This window comes from Malania oleifera, chromosome 3 (genome assembly GCF_029873635.1).
Source record: "Malania oleifera isolate guangnan ecotype guangnan chromosome 3, ASM2987363v1, whole genome shotgun sequence".
Classification (NCBI taxonomy): Eukaryota; Viridiplantae; Streptophyta; class Magnoliopsida; order Santalales; family Ximeniaceae; genus Malania; species Malania oleifera.
Genome location: NC_080419.1, coordinates 81,441,773 through 81,461,342, shown reverse-complemented (window position 1 = coordinate 81,461,342; position 19,570 = coordinate 81,441,773). Strand labels below are relative to the sequence as shown.

Here is a 19,570-nt window from a genome sequence, read left to right as displayed (position 1 = left end):
AAATATTTTAAAAGGTAAAACAAAATGAGATGTCTATAATAAGTCCATACATTTTTATATTAAACTATAATAGATATGTTTATTATTATTTATAGAAAGCGGTGTTTTGCGCGTGCATATTTAGTACTTTATCAAGGTAAAAAAGTACTTGCAATCCTTCAGTTGACAATCTTTCAAAGGTTTTACACAAGATTAGCATAATCAAACCGAAAGCATTAGGGGATAATAATTTAAAATTATCCTACTAGTCTTTTAATATGAGTGAATTTGGGTATACTCATACTAAAAAAATCAATCTGACCATCATAAAATTAAGTGGATCATAATGAAAGTAGAAAGTAAAGCAACTCATTTTGGAAGTACTTAAATAAAGGTTAAGCACTTAAACTTGAGAATTGTAATAGTTTAATCAATGCCAACTACACGATGTAAGTGTGAACACGCGCAATAAGACGTCCAAAAATGAAAAAGCAACTTCACTCCCAAGTGTCAACTCTCAACACCTCTGGGAACAAAAGGAAAAAACAATCGAGAAGCTTCACCCAAAAAAAAAATTAAAAGTAAATAGCGAAGGGGTTAATATAAACCAAATGTTTTTTAAGCAAGCCCACCCTTTTGTTTTCTGCTTTTTCAAAGTTCTTTCATTACCACTCAAAGTAGAATTAACATTTCATATCTGGCTAATCTAACGGATAATTAATCTGGGCAAGCTGCATAATTTATCGGTTGACCTGTGAATGATTAGTTGTAAAAGTATACGGAGGACCTAGATGCCGTCAACATAACTAGCTTTGCCCTGAAAATAAATAAGTAAATAAGTGCCACAGGAGTATCGTCTTCCTCCATTTTAACTGTGTCATGCACATTTTCATAAGATTAAACTGCTTACATGGTATAATTTTAACAGAGGGAGCAAAGTACCCCCATGGCATACGAGTCTTTCTCGCTTTTTAATTATCCAACAGCAAGTTTCAAAACCAATACCTACCCTCCCTATCTCCTCATTAGATTAATGGTAAAACAGTTCTTCTGTGGTCGGTTAATCACAGAGTATGAATCCAAAGAAATAATTTGTTTGCATAATAGTAGGTGCAAAGTTACATATACTGCTACCATCCTCTCTATACTCGCAAAGCGAGGAGCCTTATGAGCTTAGTACGCCTTTTAACTGCTGTTACTGCAAGAAAGAAGAAATAGTTTTCAACTTGTATATTTTTTTTTCCTCGTTTCAACCCCCCCCCCCCTTCTTTTTTTTGCACTATTATGATTAAAATAAAAATCAAACTTTCATTAAAAAATTGCTCAAAATTTCGTAAAGCCTCTATCACCATACATATCATCAAGTGGCAAGCATTAAAAGAAATCATATCCGTTTGGATATTTACATTTGGGAGGCATTTTGAAAGAACACAAGTTCAGAATAAGAGTTGTTGAGATACTTTAGGGATACAGTTTTTGAGAAGTGCAGCTGATTCAGAATATTAAATATGTAAAACACCGAACACTATGCACATACCGATGGAAATTTGATAAAAGAATAAGTTGGTGAATGCGGTGTGCTGATGTGGGCTCAATCTAGATGGAAAGCTTTGTGGGTTCTATCATCTTCTCATGCACCCTGATGATTGCAAAGCTTTCCAATAAATAAGTTCAAATGAGAGCTTTTAAGAGCCCTTTCAAATGGCAATAAAATATTTCTCACTTTCTTTCAAGTATCACTTGGCACAAATTATGTATCCGGTTGATAAAGACATCCTGACATGAAACGAGGGAATGAAATAAATAAACAAAGAAACATGTACATGGAAGAAAAAGAAAAATCAGAGCAATCTTTTGAAAGTCGATCTGAGACGGGATTCCACAAGTCATGGTTAATTATAACACAGAAAAATTCAAACTTGGTGAGAATCATTCCTTCCACTCTCTCCAATATGACGCAAAATCAACCACATTTGACAAGATACAGAATCAATGTGGGCATCATGTCTTCCACTGCTCCCAAACCCTTTTCCCTACTTCCATGCTTGGTTAAGTTCAAGGCTTGAATGGACGCTTGGGTGGGGTAGTCCAAAACCCTTTTGTGTTTGTGAATATAAAATTTAAATCTTAGATTAAAATTTTATACTCACATAAACAAAGTTTGATTATCTCTTTAAAAAAAAAATCACCCTTCAAGGCACAAGTATAAATTCAAGGAGAGTGAAAATCGAAAGCTTATGTTTGATTTATGAAACAGATATTCTTAGTAGTACAGTGAAATAAAATGAAAAATTTGAAAGTGGAGAAAGATTATTTTTTATACGTTCTTTATTACTTCATTTAACACAAAATAAGAAAATAATATATATTCTCATGATAAATTTTTAGATAGCTAATTTTTATCTATTTCTTATTAAGAATTCATAGAAAGTTATAAAATTGTCATTTATTTTATGGTAATATATTTTTTCACATAAATTATCAAATCCTTGTATTATAACTATTCTAAAATAGACATTATGCAAAATAAAAATAAAAGCCTAAACTTGTATTTGGGAGCATAATTTTTAGACATTGGATTTTATTAGAGAAATATACACTTTTCATTTAGAGCAATATATACTTTCCATTTTTTTCAATTCTCTCATGTAGATATACCCTTGTAATCCTTGTATTATGTGTGAATCAATAGAGAAAAATTAACTTTTCTCCCAATTCTTAACATGGTATTAGAGCCAAGTTCAAAACCTAATTCAAAACCTAATTTTTTTCTTTCTTTTCCCTAACCTTCCTTCCCGCAGCCTCTCGCTCGTTTCTGAACATAGCCTCCCATAGCCTCTCGATTTTTCTGTCTCTCTACAGCAAACAGCAGCGGACAACCCTTCTTCCCAACGACCGTCACCACCCGACGACGTCTTCTGCGGCGAAGAGCAGCAGCAGCTCCCGATGACGTCTCAGTCTCTCTCGGCTACCTCTCTTTTTCCGGCGTCTCTCTACTGCAACTCTCGATACTCTCTCGTCTCACTCCGTCTTGGCTCTCTCTCTTTCCGGCGTCTCTCTACTGGCTATCTCTCGGCGTTCGCTCGGCTTCCCTCGCAGCTTCTCAGTTTTCGGCACTCCCTTATCTTCTTCGACCATATCTCTTCTCTCAACCCCTGCTTTCTCTCCCCGGCGTCATCTCCGATGTTCGTTGGTTCATCATCTCTCAGTCTTTTGGCTGCTCTCAGTTCCCAGCGTCGTCTTCGACAAGTGCTTCTCTAGCATCTCGTCTCTCCTTTTCTTCGGTCATCTTCCGACTCGTATCTCTCAGCTCTCAGATTTTCTCCGGTGAATTTTTTCATTCAGTCCTCAACAACCAGCTTCTTCGGCCGTCTTCTCCAACGATCACATATCATTTTAGTTCTCCGATGTCATCATCTCTGGCATTATCTCAGTCTCCCAAAGTTGTTCGTCTTAATGTACCACTCATCTCCGACGATGCAAGATCATGGATGATGCTTCACTGGTTGCAGTGGCCGAGGCCTCTCTTTCCTCATCAAGTTCGACGTATAGTTTATGTCAATGTTGTTGTTGAGCATGAAGTGCTTCTTTTAGAGCTACAATCTCAGTTCCAGGCAATATTTCGTCTCTCAGGTCTCCGTTTCTTAGTTCAGCGGTCATCATCTTTGTCGCCGCCACAAGTAGTAGCAGCAGTACTCTCGTTTCTATTAGTTCTCTCATCATCTCCGATCCCCACGTGTTCTCCACCGCAATCCTCTTCACTAGCACTCGTCGGCGTTCACTTTATCTCTCCGGACTCTGGCTTTCTCTCATCCCTCAATTACAAGCACTTACGGCGAAATTATTAAATCGAAGGTTTATTTTTTTGGTCATCGCAAAGATCGGCTTCGACCCAATTCGGAAATTTTATTTATCTGAACTATCTAACATTATGGAAGCATCTGGTTCTTCAATGGCTGAAAATAATGTCACAGGTTCTTCAATCTCTTCTAAGATTACTATCCCTGGTCTCACCAGCGAACAATATTGTCAACTCTTTGATCTTTTATCACCCTTGAATACCAACTCTACCAATTTTTCTGGTAACCTCGCCTCTTGTCATTCTGCTTCTTTTTCTAACACTGAATAGATTGTTGATTCAGGTGCCTCCGATCACATGACTTCCAATTTGTCTTTTCTTGATAATATTCAGCTTCTCAATCAGCCATGCCCCATTAAGCTTCCAAATGGTGACATTATTTCTATAACTCATACCGGCACTATGCGGTTTTCTCCTACTTTCTCTCTTTCTAATATTCCAACTTATTATCCATAAGCAAACTTACCAAGGATCTCAATTGTGTTGTTATATTTTTTTCCCACCTTTTGTATTTTTCAAGACCTATCAACGAGGAGGCTGATTGGAACTTGTGAAGTACAGGATGGGCTTTACCATTATAAACCTCCCTCCGCCTCAATTTTCCACTGTCAACGTGTTTTTGACACTACTTTTTGGCATCAACATCTTGGTCACCCTGCTATCTCATGTATTCCGAAAACCTTAAATATTTCTTCTTCTCATTTGCCTTGTGATGTTTGTGCTAGAGCAAAGCACACTCATTTTCCTTTTTCTTTAAATACAAATAAGAACACATTTTGTTTTAATCGGATTTATTGTGATATATGGGGTGGTTATCCTACGGCTTCACTTTCTAGTGCACAATATTTTTTAACAATCGTGGATGACTACTCGCATGTTACATGGGTCTATCTTATGCGCATGAAATCTAATACTTTCTCTTGCTTTACGAATTTTTGCGTCATGGTTAAAAATTAATTCAATTGCACTGTTAAGCACGTGCGCACCGATAATGGTAGAGAATTTCTATCCACTCCACTCCAAACTTTTTTCCATGATCAAGGCATTTTTCATGAGCGCACATGTGTGGATACACCTCAACAGAATGATGTTGCTGAGCGTAATCATCGCCATCTTCTTAATGTGGCTCGGTGCTTACGTTTTCAAGTTAATCTTCTCATCTCTTTTTGGAGTGAATGCATTCTCACAGCCACTTATTTAATTAACCGCACCCCTTCACCCAACCTCAATCGTAAGTCCCCTTATGAACTTCCTTTTCAAAAACCACCATCATATACATACTTGCGAGTGTTTGGGTACTTGTGCTATACCCAAACTACTCGCCAACACTGTGATAAATTCTCTCCTTGTGCTCTTCGATGTGTTTTCTTAGGTTATCCCGCTCATCATAAGGCTTATCGTGTCTACAATCTTGAAAACAAAAAAATTTTTATCTCCCGTGATGTCACTTTTGAAGAAAATGTTTTTCCCTATCTCATATCTCCAACTCTTACATCTATTCCAGTCTTTCCCCTTCCCATTTCTGATAAACATCCTTCCTACACTTTACCTACTCAACCAACCACACCAAACTCTAGCCCCCCATCTCTCCCTCCTTCTTACTTGGTCTCCTCACTGCCTCCCTCACCCTCACCCTCTTCCCCACCACCCCCTCCACCCACCTCTTCATGACCCAAACGAGCTATCACACATCCCTCTTACTTGCCTAATTATATCTGCCCTACTTTACCACAATCCTCCACGGCTTCACAGGTTTCAAGATGTCTCTCAGGTACATTACATTGTCTCTACTCTTTTTTATCTTATCATCGTTTCTCTAATCAACATTTGGCTTTTCTTTCTGTTATGTCTCAACATCCGAAACCCACCTCATATTCTCAGGTTGTACTACACTCCCATTGGCGTGATGCCATGGCTTCTGAAATCTAAACCTTAGAAACCAATAATACATGGGTTCTTCAACACCTTTCACCTGGAAAAAAACTAATTGACTGTAAATGGGTGTTCAAAACAAAACTTCGGGCCGATGGATCCATAGAACAACACAAAGCTCGCTTGGTGGTCAAGGGCTGCACTTAGCTAGAAGGTTTGGATTATCATGACACTTTTGCTCCTGTTGCTAAACTCGTTATTGTCAGGTGTGTTCTTGCAATGGCTGTAGCTCGGAATTGGCATCTCCTTCAATTGGACGTCAACAACGCTTTTCTTCATGGTGACCTCGATGAGGAGGTTTATATGATCCCTCCACCGGGTTATTGCAAACAAGGGGAGACTCATGTTTGTCGTCTTCAAAAATCTCTTTATGACCTCAAGCAAGCTTCTCGCAATTGGTTCTCTAAATTATTTTTTGTTTTACTTACTGCGGGCTTCACCCAATCTCAGGTCGATCACTCTCTTTTCACCCTCTCTCGGGGTCAATCTTTTACTCTCATGCTTGTTTATATTGATGACATTCTCATAGCAGGCAATGATCTCTCCGATATTAGCACTTTCAAAGTCATGCTCGCTCAGAAATTCAAACTCAAAGATCTTGGCAAACTGAAATATTTCCTTGCCCTCGAAGTAGCTCGCTCTCCCACTGACATCTTTCTTAACCAACTCAAATATGCTCTTGACATCCTCACTTATAGCAGTTATCTAGGTGCTCGTCCTACCCACTTTCCTATGGAACAATATCTAAAGCTCAATAATACAAATGGTGATCTTCTCTCTAATCCAAGTTCGTTTCGGCGACTCGTTGGACGTTTGATATATCTCACCATCACTCGTCTCGACATTGTATTTCCAATCAATATTCTCAGTCAATTTATGCACCAACCCAGACAACCGCATTATGATGCTGATGTACGTGTTCTTCGATACATAAGACATCTCCAAGACAAGGCTTATTTTTTCCTACTGCCAACACTCTTCAAGTCTTAGCTTATTCTGATTCAAATTGGGCTAGTTGTCCACTCACTCGGCGCTCCACCACTGGTTTTTTCATTCTGTTGGACACTAATCCAATTTCCTGACACACTAAGAAACAAACTACAGTCTCTCGCTCCTCTGCCAAAACTAAGTACTAGGCACTTGCTTCCACTACCTGTGAACTTACATGACTCAAAATTCTTTTAAATGATCTTGGCGTATACCCTTATAATCCTTGTTTTATGTGTGAATCAATAGAGAAAAATTAACTTTTCTCCCAATTCTTAACAAATTCGATTTTGGGTAAATTTCATACAAATCTATGTTGCATTTTATCCCAGTTTACACAAATCTAAATAAAAGGTCCAAATTCCAAGTCTCCAAATATGGACGAGACGGTTTGGATCAAGAATTTTACCAAATATAATTAAAAGTGAAATGTTACTTTAATATGATTAAAAATTTCAAAAAGTAAATGCTAGTGATGTCGAAAATCAAAGTTTTGTTCATTGAATTATTGTATATTTTACTTTTAAAAAAAAGTAAATGCATTTATATAATTTTCTTTTTATTCCTAATACTCCTAAATTTTAAAATAGGATCTAATAGTGGGTGTGAAACACACCAACATATATTATATTTGTAACAGGTATTATACCACTAGCATCTGAACATTCTATATGCGTTTAATGATCACTCTGCCAAGTGACGAATGCTTCCAACTAAGGCAACCAATATTAAATTATCTAAGACTAACAGATTCTAAATCACAGCACAAGTACGGTAAGTTTGGGTGGAGCATAATCCAAGCCAATCATATACCTATGGAAATGAGTGTAGAGATACTTGGCAATTAGCATGCCAAAACATCAAGAATTACATTATCTACAATAAATAAAGGACACCCCAAAAAAAAAAAAAAAACATTATGAGCCATTCATTGAAACTTCAAAAAAGGATAATTGAAAATAAAGAATAAAAAAAGTTACAAACAAGGATTTTAGAAAATCAATTCGATATTATTTCCTCAAATCAATTACAAAAGTTACAAATAAATAAATATAAATACTAAGAAGATTCAAGGAAAAGTTTAGGAAAAAAAAAATCTTATGACAGAGTACTAGGAAAGTTTTATGATAGATAAAAAAAAAATGTAGTAGATACCTAAATATCATTAAAGATATGTATGAGACAGTAACAAGTATAAAACTACAACTAAAGATTTAGAGATATCTATTGCTTTAGTGGTGCTAGGGATCTCCAAAATAAAGTTTCAACATATATAACACTAATTATGATTGATGAGGTCCAAATGTTAGGTATTTAAAAAGTAACATACCAAAAAAGTAAAGGTAATAATAAAATGAGAATGACCGAAAAGATAAAGATAAAATTTTAAAAGATAAATTAAGACATAAATATATTTGTTACGTATTATGAAGATGGCAGTTAAAATGATTAGATATCATTTACAATGCGGCCAAATAATGAGTATTGAACTACCTTAATCTTATTGAAGCGAGGCAGACATACAGCAACTTGGACCAAAATAATAAAAATTTGACAGCACCTTTACTTTACGAGCATATGCTTCAAATAGTGCAAAATTATCAAAATACATATTCATTTAGTTGATCCTATCTAATAAAACTAAGGCTTGGCTGTTGTCATTTTCATGTCTTCGAATGATGAAAAGCACACACTTTTTAACTTCTTAAAATAGCAAATCCCCAACCTAAAAATAACCAAGGTGGCAGTGAGAGCAAGAGAAATAGGAGGATCCTGATGGTTTGAATAATTCTTTGACATTAAGTAAAGTTTCTTTCTGGGTTGAAGGCTTATTTCATTGAACGAAGACAAGGATGATGATATTAATATAAAATAAGGTCAGAAAAGGTCGTTGAATTATCAGAGTGGAGATCCGTGAAGCTTAAGGTCAATACCTTCTTTTTCTAGAGGAAGGTCAACCACGGCTCTATTAGCAAACTTTGACAAGTGCTAATCCCATTGTTGGTCCAAAAATCAATCGTGAAAATCTTTCAAATGTTTTGTTGTGCTCAGAAAAACAGAACCATCTAAGTTGGCTGGGGTTTTTGAACTAACCATAGCTAAAAAATGGTATGCAGAACAGCTAGCTCCAGGTCAAGAGATGTGATAATTCAAGATCCCAACACCCAGAAATGGTTAAAAGAAGCGCACTGAAACCGCCCCATCAGCATAGCTTTTTTCCCCATAGAGAATTGACTCACCGCTGCCATCAAGTCTATAGCTGCAGAGGAAACAAAATACTGCATTATAAGAGTGGATGATACATTCCCCCACCACGGATTTGGAAACCAGTAAGGAGGGTCTAACTAAATTAAAAGATTTTAAAAGAAGGCAGATTAGTGGGGGAAAGGAGATTATTAGATACGCATGTAATTAATAGCTTAAGGAGAAAGAGCATAGTGCGGTTGCCTACCAAAGGATAGGATTGGAGGCGGGTGGGTTTAATAAAAGTCATATTAAAGAGAGAGAGAGAGAGAGAGAGAGAGAGATAAGGGCCTAATTTTCCCTCCCAAAATTAAATAGACAGCCCACCAAGTTTTGGATCCATTAATTTCTCATAACCATATGCTATTTGGGATCATCATCTCTTTGAAATATTGATGCAGAAATTTGGTTGGCCAGAAGATCAATGCAGAAATCTAAAGTCGGCAACCCACGAACTCAAAATCAAAACAATCTTCATCATAATCTTGCCACAATGAAAGCCTTGAAGATATTTGTTTGCTGTCTTTATTAGTCACAATTTTTGATTTTTTTTTTCTAAGTAATCTTGAAGATTATTTCGATATTTTTCACATTTCCACAACCCTAAAATGAGTTAGTGTGTATCCATATTTAGGGTACATGTTGAAATTTCAAAGGCATTGTCTAAACAAATTATTATTTACTATTCAATAGCAGGTTTATCCCAACTAAATTTCAATTTTCTAATTTAATTGAGTCCTAGAAATTTTAGACACAATACTTGAATTAAGCGGGGGGAAAAAAAAAAAAAACAGGTTCTGCTCTATGCTTTATTCGGAATTATTAGCAATCATAGTTTTGAAATTGAATTCTAATTGAACCTTGGTGGAACCAATATGAGATGATGAAAAATTAATAAGGCATTAGAAAAGTGATCTATGCTGTTAAGACTTCAGGAAAAAATTTGGAAAAGCCCATTAGCTATTAGTAGCTAAAAACAAGATTAGTATATTAGACTTTGATATGCATCTTAGAAATCTAATAATTAATTAGGCCCAACCCAACCCAAACACTTCTTAGTTTGGCCCAACCCATCCCAAATGATAAAATACATTAAAAAAAAGAATAAATATCATATCCTGTTAGACTTTCAGGCAAGAATTTGGAAATGCCTATTTGCAAATATGCATAGCAATAGCTAGGAAGAATAATATCATTAGACTTTACACACAATTTCAAAACTAATTAATTAGGCACAACTGAGCCCAAGTGATGCAAAATTGACATGACAGCAGATGTGATCAATGCTGTTAGAATTCGGGCAATAATTTGGGAAAAAGCTCAAATAGCAAAATATGCATGGCAACAGCTAGGAACAATATTATAGACTTCTATACATAGAAACCTAATAATTAATTAGGCCCAGGTCAGCCCAAATCAGCTTACTTCGGAAAATGTGGGAAAAGCCCACTCCATTGCTAGGTCTTGCAAATTAATTAGGCCCAACTCAGCCCAGTCAAACATACTCCCAAGTCTCATCTAAATGTTGGATATACTCACCGTAATCATGGCTCAGTCATCCTTCTCCCGTGACTCTTCTTGATCTATTACTCCCTCTTTCAAATCTTCCAAGAATACATTATTTTGGGATCAAAATTGTGAGTTTTGGTATACCTGAGTGGGGCTTTAACTTCCCACTCCAGTCCCTCTCTTAACACGGATGAGAAATGCTTCCCGTCATAAGAACCCTGAGCTGCTTATGCACATCCAATGTGCCACATCATTATGAGGCCGATCATCCTATTACTAGTTTTTTTCCCAATTTGATGCCTATGCAACTCTACTATAAACAGCCAAGCTTGTTCAAAACATTATGCTTGTTTTATCTTGTGCACATGGGGTGGGAAATCATCATGTAAGGTTTATTCTTTGAGTAGAATAATGCCGAGAAAAAGAGCAGTACGAGTCCTCAGTATTGATGTCCTCACACTAGAGTAGGAATTGTACAGAAAGTTTTCTTTTGAAAAGGATGAGTGTCCATTAATCTAGTAAAAGCCACTAGCTATTGTAAATGTGTTTTTCCTATTTGCCTCTTTGCTAAACACACTTTACCTGCAGAGGCATGATAATATGAATTGCGTTGTTTTATGGTTTACTGCTTTACTCATATTTACTTTTATGATTTGTTATTGCTTGTGCTTAATTTATACACAATGCTTGTAAACTAGTTCAGGTGAATCCACACTTTAGTTTCAACTTACTAGTTAAATTTGCGTGTTACAGCTAGTGCTGTGTGATCCTCTACACAATGTGAAGTGTTCAGTTCATGACACATATTATAGAAATGACTTGTCATTCTAACAGTTTCAGCACCATTTTTATGGTCATGTCAAGTTCATGTTTGCTAAGAGACATGGTGGTTCACCATTTCAATTGATGTCTTAGATATTAGTTGGCTCCCTCCGATTTCATCAAGTAGAAAACTCGGGCGAAAGATAGCTGGTTGATGTTTTCTTTTTTCGTAAATGCAGCTCAATAATGGTGATTCAACCATCAACATTTGGATATTTAATTGTGACAAGCATATCTTCTACATGTTGCATATGCTACAAACTTTGCGTATGATTAGGCGGAATGGAAGGTCAGTCCTGTGAGGAAGACACAAGGTGACCAGAGGCTTTGCCAAAAAACCCTCTTAAGTCATTTGGAATTATAAAGAGAGAAGAAAGAAAGCAATGTCCCCAAGGGGCTACCCAATGTTTAAAGCTTAGTATTCCCATTTTAAATGTGTAAATGGAAAGGGGAGGGAAAGGAATGGCTAAGGATCAAGTGATTTACCACCTCTCCGACTCTGTAAATGAATTTGAGGTGGAAGTAATTACTCTAGGTCAATTACCTTTGAGGGATCTTAAAGAACATGGTTATGGTCTTTTCACAGCTGTTTGTCGGTGTAAAGGATTGTTTTGACGGAGAGTGGTTTGTTCCACATTCGGGGATTGTGACCCCACCATTTACAAAGCTAAAGATCAAACAACTAGTCTTCTCTATTCAAGCTTTATGAAGTGTCCTTGGCATGCTAGAATGCCTTGTATCAATTGCTCCTCCCCCTACTGCCTTGTTAGGTTCAAAAACCAAACTAAGGGAGTAAAGGTGTTTTGAGGTCCCTAGCATGCTAATCATAGAGAATTAGTTTTGCATCTCATGTTTTCCATTTTCCTCTCAATTCACATATGACTAGTGTTGAATCTCCTTTCACCTTTAATTTATTGACTTTCTGCTTAATTGCTGCTTGTATTCCTGAAGCACGAGCTTCATATTCTGCAATGTTGTTTGTATAATTAAAGTGGAGTTTTTCTGTGATTGGGTTATGCTTCCCCTTCGGGGATGTTATCACGACCCCAACCCGATGCCCCAAGGCATTGGTGCCCCATCAAAGAGCAGTATCCATGTGTCAAGTGGATCCTCTCTTTCAATGAAGTTCATATCTTCATCAGAGGCAAGTCAACTTCGTAGCTTGCCATCATCACTTGCCGGATCTACAAGATGTTGTGCAATAGCACTCCCTTTCACTACTTTCATTGTGACATGAACAATGTCGTATTCTGACAGCAAAATTTGCCATCTAGCAATTCCTAACAAAGCTGGATTTTTAAAGATAATACTTGATGTGATCCATTCTTGGGATTAGAAAAGTGGTTTGATACAAAGTGTGTTGCCTTAACCTATGTGCTGCCTATGCTAGAGCACAAGTTCTTTCCAAGGTTAAATATTTGCCTTCATACACAGTAAACTTCATGCTTAGATAATCAATGGACTGCTTTTCTTCCCAACTTATTATATTGGCTCAATACGAAGCCAATCAAAATTTCGAGGACAGTCAGATATAAGATAAGCGGTTACCCCAAGACTTGCCATGTTAATATAGGGAAATGGAGGTGCAACACTTAATTTTCAGAAAGCCTCCTTGCATTCCTTTTTCCATTCTCTTGGGTTGTGCTTTTGAGAGCCTGAAAATTGTCTTACTATGGTCAATTGAGAAATGAAAGAAAACGTAGTTAGTCTGCCCAGGAACCCTTGAATTTCTTTAGGGGTATATGAAGGAGCCATCCCCAATATTAGATGGAGCTTGTCAGCGTCTAGTCAGATACTATGAACCAAAGCAGGCTAGCGTTACTCTAAAAATACATTTCTGCAGGGTTTAATTCAAGCTGGAATTTCATAAGTTGAATAATAAATTTCCCCAATTTGAAGCATAATCTTCCCCATTTGAGACTTAACTATCATGTCATCCGCATATACCTCCATTTCTTTGTGTATCAATAGACCATCACCCTTTGGTACAAAGACCCAATTTTTTTCAACGCAAGAGGCATGACCTTATAGCAAAAGATTCATATAGTAATTTTTTTTCTTATCTCCTATCGAATTATATATGGAAAAAGTCGTCCATAAACAAGAGCATCATGTGCCATGTGTTATTGACAAGCATATCAGTGAGGGCAGTGGAAAATTATCCTTTGGGTTGGCACAATTTAGGTCCCAACAATCAACGGATATATGAACTCTTTTGTTTTTTTGGGTACTACGATGATATTAGAAACCTATTCCAAATACTTGGCCACCACCACAAATCTGGCATAGAGATACTTTTTTACCTATTCCTTGATCTTCAAATCATGCCAGCTTTCATGCACCATGATTTTTGCTCTACAAAGTCGCACTCGGGTGTGAGAGGTAGCTTATGAACCCCAATGTCTATTTCTAAACCCGTCCTATCTTGATATAAACAAGTGAAGATCTCCACATATTTATAGAGAAAATTAATAAGCTGATAGCAAAGTCCCTGTTAAAATATCAATCCCGAATATCTTTGTAAATAAAATACAAATTAGGAAAGTGGGTAATTATGGGGGATTTGATATTATTCAATAGGAAATTGTTTCCTTGTTTAGAATAGGTAATCGTATTATATATTGGATTGTACATAAGAACAATATAATGAATAAAAATATTTTTTCAATCATTTCTTCTTTCATGGTATCAAAGCTAGGGTTTCTTAAACCCAGCTAAACGATGGCTAACAGCAGAGGCTCTACCTCCTCTGCAAACATCACCGGTGACTCAGAGGTTACGTCCGGTGGGGGTACGAATGGACTGGATAACACAGTCTTTCCACTCTCATTGGAAAAACTAAACGGAAAAAATTTCCGTGAATGGGCTTAGTCCATGAAACTGGTGATTGAGGGAAAAGGGAAGCTTGGATATCTTACCAGTGAGCGGAGGAAACCAGACCCTTCCAACGCTATAGCCTTGCAAAGATGGAGGTCCGAAAACTCCATGGTCACGGCTTGGCTCGTCAACTCGATGCAACCATCAATCGGAAAAATTTACTTGTTCTTGCCGACGGCGAAGGAAGTCTGGGAAGTCGTACATGAGACGTACTCCGATGTCGAAAGCTACTCACAAATCTTCAACATCAAGACCCGACTATGGCAGATGAGGCAAGGCGAGAGAGGTGTTACCAAGTATTTCATGGAGATGAGTCATCTCTGGCAGGAGCTCGATCTGAGCATCGATAAGGAGTGGGAGTGCTCCGGCGACAGCGCTCGATACCGAAGGAGGCTCGAAAACGAGAGGGTCTTCGAGTTTCTTGCCGGCCTAAATCGAGAGCTCGATGACGTGAGGGTACGGATCCTTGGCCGGTGACCTCTCCCTTCAACTCGAGAAGTCTTCGCAAAGGTCAAGAGGGAAGAGAACAGGAGGCAGGTGATGCTGCGGCCTCAAAATGAATCCACTGGGCTGGACCCGACTGTACCTATATCCGCCCAAAAATTAGATGGGCTACACGCTGGGCCAGATGCCTCAGCTCTTATATTAAAAGACCTAGGGGGACCTAGTCAACGACCGCAAAGAGGAAAAATATGGTGCGAACATTGCCGAAAAACAGGTCATTCAAAAAATACCTGCTAGGAGATTCATGGAAAACCGGCAGATTGGAAACCGAGACAATACCAAAAAAATCGTGGGTACCAGGCCAGCACTGACGGATCAACTGAAAGATCACAAGGAGAGAACAACAATACCACGTCTAGCACTGCATTCAGTCCTGAACAGTTGGATCAATTATATAAGACGATTTCATCAATGCAAACATCGGGTCAGTCTTCCTCTGGCTCCCTGGCTCACCAAGGTAATCATCTGTTAACTTTAAAAATCACATCTTGTTACAAATGTCCTTGGATAATTGATTCGGGTGCATCCGATCATATGATTGGGTCTTATCAATATTTTTCATCCTACTCGCCATATGTCGGGAATTTGAGGGTAAAAATTGCAGATGGCTCTCTCTCACCAGTTGCTGAAAAAGGAACTATTCGCATATCTGAATCCTTAACTTTACAATCGGTCTTACATGTCCCCAAGTTATCATGTAATCTGTTATCTATCAGTCAGTTAACAAAAGATTCGAATTGTTCCACTAAATTTGTTTCCTCTCATTGTATTTTTCAGAACCTGTCATCGAGGAAGACGATTGGCACTGCTAAAGCGTATGAGGGACTCTACTACCTTGAGGAGGCAAGTTTGAGTGAACTATGTAATACTGCAATTTGTGATTCAGCATCTACTTCTAGAAATAGTGAACTTTTGTTATGGTATTCATGGATGGGTCATCCCAATTTTCACTATTTAAAACGTTTGTTTCCTTCTCTTTGTTCAAATAAAATGGCTTCTGAGTTTCAATGTGAAGTATGTGAGTTTGCTAAACATCGTCATACTTCTTTTCCATCATCCATATACAAACCATCTCGCCCATTTGCTATGTTTCACAGTGATGTATGGGATCCCTCACGTTCCCTAAATCGCACCAATACAAAATGGTTTGTGACCTTTATCGATGACCATACTTGTCTTTGTTGGGTCTACTTACTAAAAGACAAAACTGAAGTCCGCTCCATCTTCATCAATTTTCATACCATGATTCATACACAGTTCCAGACTCATATTCAGATCCTACGTACTGATAATGGTACGGAATATTTTAATACCATCCTGGGAACTTATCTTCAAGATAATGGGATTGTTCATCAAAGTTCTTGTGGGGATACCCCTCAACAAAATGGGGTTGCTGAACGAAAAAATAGACATATACTTGAAGTAGCCCGGGCATTAATGTTTACTACCCACATGAAACATTATTTTTGGGGCGATGCCATCTTAATAGCCACACATCTCATTAATCGAATGCCAAGTCATGCACTCTCATTTGTCACCCCTCTTCAGAAATTTCAGGAACACTTTCCTACCTCTCGACTCCCTTCCAGTCTCCCACTGAAAATTTTTGGTTGTACTACCTTTGTTTATGTCCATGCACACCATCGCGATAAATTGGATCCTCGTGCCATTAAATGTGTCTTCCTTGGTTATTCACCTACCCAAAAAGGCTACAAATGCTATGATCCAGTCTCAAAACGACTGTTCGTTAGTCTTGATGTCACTTTCTTTGAAATAACTTCTTACTTCCCAAAGCCCTCTCTTCAGCGGGAGAAATGGAGTGAAGATCAGTTCTTTGATCCTTTTACTACTGAATCTGCAGTTACTCCATTCCCTGACCCATCTATTGAGTCTTCCATTAAGTCTTCCATTACATTACTTCCCGACTTGCCAAACACAACTGAACACTTACCCTCAGGAGGAGATGCAGGATAACAAAACAACGCAGACATACTGGTTTACTCAAGAAAGCCGAAAACAAAGGAGAGGGAGAATCTCATACCTGAGGCACCCAGAGCATTGGAACCGGTGATGGCTCCGAATAATCATGAGCCCTTGCCTTATCCTGATCTGGTAATTGAGTCTTCCCCTGATAATTCTGCACCTGATGATATCAATTTACCTATTGTAATCAAAAAACAAACCAGGTCATGTACTCAATACCCTTGGTCGAAATACATGTCTTATAAAAGCTTGTCTACAAGATATCGTGCGTTTGTCTCTAATCTTGACAGGATGAAAATGCCAAAAAACATTCAGGAAGCTCTAGAAATACCAGAATGGAGAGAGGCAGTCATGGAAGAAATGCGAGCCCTAGAAAAAAATGGAACTTGGAAGTTGACAAATCTACCGAAAGGGAAGAAGCCAGTGGGTTGTAAATGAGTCTTCACAGTGAAATGTAAATCTGATGGAACAGTTGAAAGATATAAAGCCAGACTTGTTGCGAAAGGCTTTACACAAACCTACGGCATTGACTATACTGAGACATTTGCACTAGTGGCAAACTTAAATACAGTTCGGGTTCTCTTGTCCCTGGCAGCCAATTTAGATTGGCCACTACAACAACTTGATATTAAAAATGCTTTCTTAAATGGAGAATTAGAAGAGGAAGTTTACATGACTATACCACCAGGATTCAATAGAACAGGTGAAGAAAACAGAGTGTGTAAACTAAAGAAATCGTTATATGGCCTCAAACAATCTCCTAGAGCGTGGTTCGACAGATTCGCAAAGGTACTAAAGAATCAAGGGTATCGACAAGGGCAATCAGACCATACACTATTCTTCCAACAGTCTGAAGGAGGTAAGAGAACAATTCTAATAGTGTATATCGATGATATAATCCTTACTGGTGATGAGACTGTAGAAATGGAGAGATTGAAAAAGGTTCTGGCTATTGAATTTGAAGTTAAAGACTTGGGACAGATGCGATATTTTTTGGGCATGGAAGTGGCAAAAACGAAAAAGGGAATTAGTGTTTCTCAGCGAAAGTATGTTACCAACCTCCTAGTTGAAACTGGCATGCTAGGGTGCAAACCCAGCGAAACCCCGATAGAAACAGTAAAGAGGGTTGAAGATTGTGGAAAACCAGTAGAAAAGGAGAGGTATCAGAGATTGGTTGGCAAGCTGATCTACCTATCACATACTAGACCAGATATTGCATTTGCAATCAGTGTAGTAAGTCAACACATGCATTCACCAAAGGAAGTTCACTTGGATACTGTGTACAAGATCCTTAGATATCTCAAGAGATCCCCGGGAAGAGGACTCTTCTTTAAGAAATGTGAAGGCAAGGAAGTAGAGATCTTTACAGATGCAGATTGGGCAGGATTAGTGGAAGATAGAAGGTCCACCATAGGATATTGTACGTTTGTCTGGGGAAATCTCGTAACTTGGAGAAGCAAAAAATAGAATGTGGTCGCTCGAAGTAGTGTTGAAGCTGAACTCAGGGCAGTCGCTCAAGAGATTTGTGAAGGATTGTGGTTACGAAAACTATTGGAGGAATTACGGGTATCGGTGAACCTTCCTATCAAACTCTACAGTGACAATAAGGCAGCTATTAGCATCTCTCTTAATCCAGTCCAACATGACAGGACTAAACATGTGGAGGTAGACAGGCACTTCATCAAAGAAAAAATTCAAGAAGGAAATATATGTATGACTTATGTGCCAACCAAGGAACAAACTACAGATATCCTCATTAAAGGGTTGGGACAACAGAGCTTTGATGATCTTATTAGCAAGTTGGAAATGATTAATATTTATGATCCAACTTGAGGTGGAGTGTTAAAATATCAATCTCGAATATCTTTGTAAATAAAATACAAATTAGGAAAGTGGGTAATTATGGGGGATTTGATATTATTCAATAGGAAATTGCTTCCTTGTTTAGAATAGGTAATCGTATTATATATTGGATTGTACATAAGAACAATATAATGAAGAAAAATATTTTTTCAATCGTTTCTTCTTTCAGTCCCAATCTTGACTACTTCTTTATTCACTCTTCCCTAATTTGATGGCCTTTATTGCTTCCATGCTTGGCTCTATTTGTTTTCCTTCTTTTTAGAAGACTTAAAGCACATATGGAGGAAGCTCTAACCCTTCATCATTTTCACCATTCAAGTCAACGCATAGATATGGTTTTCAAAGTCAAGTCCCGAATTTTTATGTTTTCAAGCCTACACAAATATTAAAAAAAAGAAAAGGTGGTTTATATAACAAGAGAGATAAGCAAGATGGAAGGTTTTTGCCAAAAAAGTGAATCTATTATCATTGATATGTCTTAAAAGTATGAGATAAAAGGTGGCCCATTATACAAAAAAAACAATTCATGAAGCCCTAACTATAAACTTTTAGGACTCTTGAACCATATTACTTTGTGGGTGACATTGGAAAAGTGAGTAGTTCAAAGATACTTTATGAAGTATAGTACTATAGGAGCCAGGTCAAACCCACTACACTTCTACTATTGGCCAGTTCGCTTTCATATATGACTTGTACAAACAAGTCAACAAAGCCTCTGGCTAAGTAATCAAGGATAGTGCAGCTTGACAAGTAGTGTTCTATCTATTTCCAAACTGAGCTATAAAAACCCACCACCTCATATGATAATATAGGCCTTGAAGTTAGGCCTAAGCTCCCTGAGATTATTAGAGAATAAAGAAGTTCTCCACTCTCTGTACTCACATAACACATTGGTCAATATACTATATGCTCATCCCTAACAAGCACAGAGCTAATAGCCAAAGAGGAAATAGCTAGGTGCAAGTAGAGACACTAACAACTCACAAAGCTTCCATTTCATGATTGGTGGAT

General features: G+C 37.7%; 1 long non-coding RNA gene across 3 annotated transcripts in view; it reads right to left on the bottom strand.

Annotated features, from left to right (window-relative positions):
• Positions 1 to 841: 841 nt before the first annotated feature.
• LOC131151617 (uncharacterized) overlaps positions 842 to 19,570 on the bottom strand; it is a 33,071-nt gene continuing 14,342 nt past the window's right edge. For 2 of the 3 annotated variants that reach the window (XR_009135735.1, XR_009135734.1), the window contains one exon: positions 842 to 1,177. This is a non-coding gene — a long non-coding RNA (uncharacterized LOC131151617). Of the gene's footprint in view, positions 1,178 to 1,516; positions 1,619 to 1,702; positions 1,756 to 19,570 lie in introns of all 3 variants that reach the window. The other variant, XR_009135733.1, reaches the window with a different exon arrangement.